We start from the raw sequence: 5,854 nt of genomic DNA, 5'->3' as shown, positions 1-5,854 counted from the left end.
AATTCCTTTGATTAAAGCAATTTCAAATGATTGACTCATTGTTGTTTGTTTAAAAGTTCAGTGGGAACTATTTCATTTGAATTGTTATTGTTATATGTCATTGGTTACCTCTTATTGATGCATATCAAACATTACATGCTATCCTTATATATCCAGGAATTACATTAACAATGAATCAGATATCATATGTTGGTACATGGATTAAAATAGACTAAGGGCTGAAAATGTAAACTATAACTGTGAAAAGAGTTATAATGCTGCATTTAGGGACAATCAGTTTTCTTTAGTTCTTTGTGGTGATGTAGCGTCAGAAAAAGTTCACATACAAAACATGGAAATTGCCTATCAAGACTTATGTCTCGAAATCGTAACACCTTATCTTACTCTGTGTGTGACGTACCATGTCTAAACACCTGATCTTACTCTATTTGTGACGTACCGTGTCTAAACACCTGGTCTTATTCTATTTGTGACGTACCGTGTTAAAAAAACCTTATTTTACTCTATTTGGAACGTACCGTGTCTAAACATCTTATCTTATTCTCTTTGTGACGTACTGTGTCTAAACACCTTATCTTACTCTCTTTGTGACGTATTGTGTCTAAACACCTTATCTTACTTTGTGATGTACTGTGTCTAAACACATTATCTTACTCTGTTTGTGACGTACCATGTCTAAACACCTGGTCTTACTTTCTTTGTGACGTACCATGTCTAAACACATTATCTTACTCTATTTGGGACGTATCGTGGCTTAACACCTGGTCTTACTTTGTTTGTGACGTACCATGTATAGAAACCTTATCTTACTCTATTTGGGACGTACCGTGTCTAAACCCCTTATCTTACTCTATTTGTAACGTACCGTGTTTAAACACCTTATCTTACTCTTTTTGGGACGTACTTTGTCAGTGACGTACTGTGTCTAAACATCTGATCTCATTCAATTTGTAACATACTGTGTCTAAACACCTTTAAAATATCTTACTCTATTTGTGACGTACCGTGTTTAAACACCTTATCCTACTCTATTTGGGACGTACTGTGTCTGAACACCTGGTTTTTCTTTGTCAGTGACGTACTGTGTTTAAACACCTAATCTTACTATATTTGGGACGTACAGTGTTGATACACCTGATCTTAATATGTTAAGAACGAAAGGTGTGTTAAAATCTTGTATTACTTTGTTTTGTATTACTTACACTTTTTTTTTTTATCATTTTCACGTTGACTTATAAGATATAGATGAGCAATTGTTTCCTACCTTTATATTATACAATTGTTCGACTCCTAATGCAATACAGTATATTTAAAAAGAAATAGTATTGTACCTGGTGGGAAAAAGGAGATCTCGATTTGTTAAGTTTTTAATATATCTATTTGTATGTCAGGACTAAGTGTTAAATGTCTAGACAAACATCTCCTGTGAAATGCAAACGATTTTCCTGGCACAGTTCCCCAGTTATCAATAACGTTTAAAGTTTTAACATCATCAACTTTGATACTATCCACATCTGTGTTGCCTTCTTCTACATACATTGAACGTACTGTTACAAAAGGATAAATTGATGTGTCATTCATGAAAACAATATTGTCAAAGTAAGCTTGGGTAAAGTCTTCGGTAACTTTTAATGTCATTCTTAAATATCCTCCATCTTTGAAGAATATAACCAACTTCATATCGTCAGGATAAATATCCACTTGTGTAATAGATACATAAGGTCGGATAGAGTCGTGTTTACATTGACCAAGAATAACTGAAGTTCCAAAAGGGATCCAGTCTAATCCTTCAGGAGACACCGGCAAAAATCGAGCATTTCCGTCTTGATATAAGATAAATACCTGGCTATATCCCTGTGTCCACGGCACTGGACGATAAAGTCTTAGAAAAGCAAAGCCTTCGTGAGAATTGTCACTATGAATATTAATTGTCATTCTATCATGGCCACGCCACCACATGTCTACTTGAACACCTTCAATGATGATGTTGTCACTTTTGTACAAAGTGATAGTTCGGTCTGGTATAAATGGTCTTCTATCAAGTCTTACGTAGTCTATTTTTAGATGTGATAACTCTTTTGTGTAAAGGACAAGACTAATGTAATTGTAATCAGTTTCAATCCATGTATAATCCGGTATTTTCCACATTTGTTCAAGATGTGATTCACTAAATCGTTTACGTTCGGATGTAACCATACTTCCATTTCTGTGCTTATATCTCAATGTAATAAATACGTCGTTTCTTACTGAAATAAATTTAAGAAAAAGTTGTGATCCCATATCTGTGTTAATGCTACCGGTGTGTTCTCCTTTCTGTCTAAAAATTACGTTTACATCTATAGAACTTAAATTATTCTCTTGAAAAGTCAAGAATGTAAAGTTGCCATAGATTTCTTTTGAAAAATGAGTTACAGAAAAATTATCAAATCGCCATAACGTCTGCGTTAGATGTGGACAGAACGTTAAATTAGCTTGTCGTCTGTTTGCAAATGTTCTGTATTGTGGCAATCGAGCTGTTACAGAGAATGCTTTAACATGTGGATGGTAAATTGGAATGTCAACATTATCCACTTCAGCGCACTTGGTAAAGAATGAATTCTGTGCCATATTAGCTGGGGTAACAGCAGATTTCGCTCTCGGAGGAAAATGTAGTTGTTGAATGCAAATAACTTTACAACTAAATATCATACTATTCAATTTACTGTCATTTACTTCTAGTAAAAACATATCAAGTACGATTGAATTTGTAGCATATACTTTTAAAATATTCCATCCTGCTTCAAGTTGATGTACTACTGAAAAACTCCGTGTGTCATTAAAAACATTTGACTGATTGTAATTTGGAACGGCAAAATAAGATCCATAGTTGAGGTTTTCATTCACCACAATATTAAGTAACGTGCTGTTTTTAAGATTAAGATATCTTATATTTCTTATTATAACAAACGACCTCTGTCGGAGACAAAAGTTAATTGAAAGAGAAGTTCCTCCTTTTAAAAGAATAGCTTTATGATCTGATGCATTACGATACGGTAATAACTCATGGTTACCATCCGTCCTCTCATCTTCTGCTTCAATAAGGAATTCTTTTCCTTCAATAACAGTTTTGCAAAGTGCTGCAATTATTATAAACTTTTGGAAACACATTATATTAAAGAAATTAACGCACAATATGCACAATACAATCGTATGGTACCTACGTGGAGGTGCCACGTGCATACAAATTCTTCCATATACGAATCATTACAACTTATGTATAGTTTTCTTTAAAACCAGAATGGAAACATTTAGTTCGTCTGTAAATTACCACATGACAGAAAAAGTCAAATGATTGAATGCCTTTGTCAACAGTATTGTGTAGTATCATTTATCTTTGTCATATTCTCTTTACAACTGTATATTTATTTTATGCATGTACAATTTGTGTTTTATATATAATGTTGTCATAGCATATAGTTCATTCTTTTCATAGAACTAAGTTAAGGACAATTGTAACAAAGTACCTACATAACAGAAAAAGACATTTTGACAGCTTTGGGTTGTGTGGTCCAAGAACGTTTTTCTTTCTTTCCTATTAATGCCGTTTGCGTCCCACTACTACCAGAGAAGAAACAAGGAGCTTGAAGGTAGTCTGGACTTTGTTTTAAAATACCTTTCTCTTGGATTCCCGTAGTGACCTGCTCGACAGCAACTTGCTTCAAGTGGGGGATTTCGTGATTTGATCCCCAACCAAGTCAAACAAAAGAAATAAAGATTAGCATAAGTTGATTCTGTTTCATACGCGGAATTTAGAAGTAAAAAATCAAAGTCTGGTCGGATTCATAAGGGGTTTGGTGACCTCTGTTTTGCATATAAATGGATTTATTAAGGATTTATGCTTGAAGACGTGTATGCCTGGTACAACAGATCTAGATAAATGAAGACATTTTAAGTACAGTGTATCAGTAGTCAGTGTCAGTAAGCATGAGATAAAAGGGAGGTGTGGTATGATTGCCAATAAGACAACTATATTGCATTCACTTGTTTATATAAAGGGGATGTAAGCAATCATAGGCACCGAAAGCCCTTAACAATTAAAAAAAAACCCAACATACCATACAGTTTCCATTTACGAAAATAGTTTTTTCAGTAATATTTAAGATTTTGATAACAAAGTTTGCAAACAAATATACATTGTAGTACGTACATGTATGAGGACGTTTTTCAATAAAAGTGTGAATTTCAGACATAGAAAAAATGGAAAATCAACTTGTTCAAAATCTTCTTTCAAATCTTATTTTGAATACCTCTTTTATAGAACTTTTTGTAATAAACACATGGCAAGAGTAAAATCTCTTTGTTCTTACTGTGCTATAATCTGGATAATAAGGTTTATCACTTTTAAGATAAACCAATTTAATGAAAGAGATTTGATTAATATATGTATTTTCCGTAAAAGACATTTGTATCATTCCGATCCGCATTTTGCTTGCGGCTTATAAACATCACGTGACTCAGCCACACAATTGAACTAGCCGCTCTAGGAAAGTGAAAGTTTCAAAACCCACCCACCTCCCCTCACAATCTACCAACAATTACTTGTGTCTGCTGCTGTTTTATTCATTTTTCAGGCTGTTCAGAGAGAAGTTTGAACACATACTACATTGTTGGACGAAATAAAGATGACTAAACTAAGCCGATGGAACTGCTTGCCGAACAAACTTTTGAGAACTTCGTATTCTAAATTCGAATGAGTGTTGTACAGTTTTACCAGGACAAACAGCCACCAGCAATGAGATTGGAACAATCAGTATGATTTTAGTTTATCCACCTGGAACACACATAGAACTTTAAATTTTGTTATGAACTTTCAGAGTTTATATCTCAAATAATAGTATAATTGTTCATTATATGGTAATAAAATGTTTTGTCACAGTATAAGGTTGTTTGGCGGGGTCTGGCAAGATTAAGGGGTCATGATCCGTTCCTGTATTGTACGTCGGATCATATTAGTTTTTTACTTTCCTGCGCTACCGCAGGAAGTTCTGTTGAGACCATCTCATGTATACCATGAGTGGCCGGTTCTGAATTGGTACCAGTTCGAGCTTAACTGTGTTATGATCTAGAAATTGTTAAATTGTTAATCTTTACTCCCCTGAAACCAGGGGGTGATGCGAATAAGACCCGACGTATTTGGGGATCATGGCCCTCGTTCTCTTTAGAATTTAACCTGGAGGAACTTGAGCATCCATTGCTACCAATGGTGCACACATTTGTCAGTTAAAACAATCATGTCGTCATTCTGTTATCATGTCAGAAATGAGTTACAGAAAAATTATCAAATCGCCATAACGTCTGCGTTAGATGTGGACAGAACGTTAAATTAGCTTGTCGTCTGTTTGCAAATGTTCTGTATTGTGGCAATCGAGCTGTTACAGAGAATGCTTTAACATGTGGATGGTAAATTGGAATGTCAACATTATCCACTTCAGCGCACTTGGTAAAGAATGAATTCTGTGCCATATTAGCTGGGGTAACAGCAGATTTCGCTCTCGGAGGAAAATGTAGTTGTTGAATGCAAATAACTTTACAACTAAATATCATACTATTCAATTTACTGTCATTTACTTCTAGTAAAAACATATCAAGTACGATTGAATTTGTAGCATATACTTTTAAAATATTCCATCCTGCTTCAAGTTGATGTACTACTGAAAAACTCCGTGTGTCATTAAAAACATTTGACTGATTGTAATTTGGAACGGCAAAATAAGATCCATAGTTGAGGTTTTCATTCACCACAATATTAAGTAACGTGCTCTTTTTAAGATTAAGATATCTTATATTTCTTATTATAACAAACGACCTCTGTCGG

The sequence above is a fragment of the Mytilus trossulus genome, chromosome 14, assembly GCF_036588685.1.
Source record: "Mytilus trossulus isolate FHL-02 chromosome 14, PNRI_Mtr1.1.1.hap1, whole genome shotgun sequence".
NCBI lineage: Eukaryota > Metazoa > Mollusca > Bivalvia > Mytilida > Mytilidae > Mytilus > Mytilus trossulus.
The sequence above is the reverse complement of the archived record's forward strand: the minus strand, read 5'-3'. Positions refer to the sequence as shown.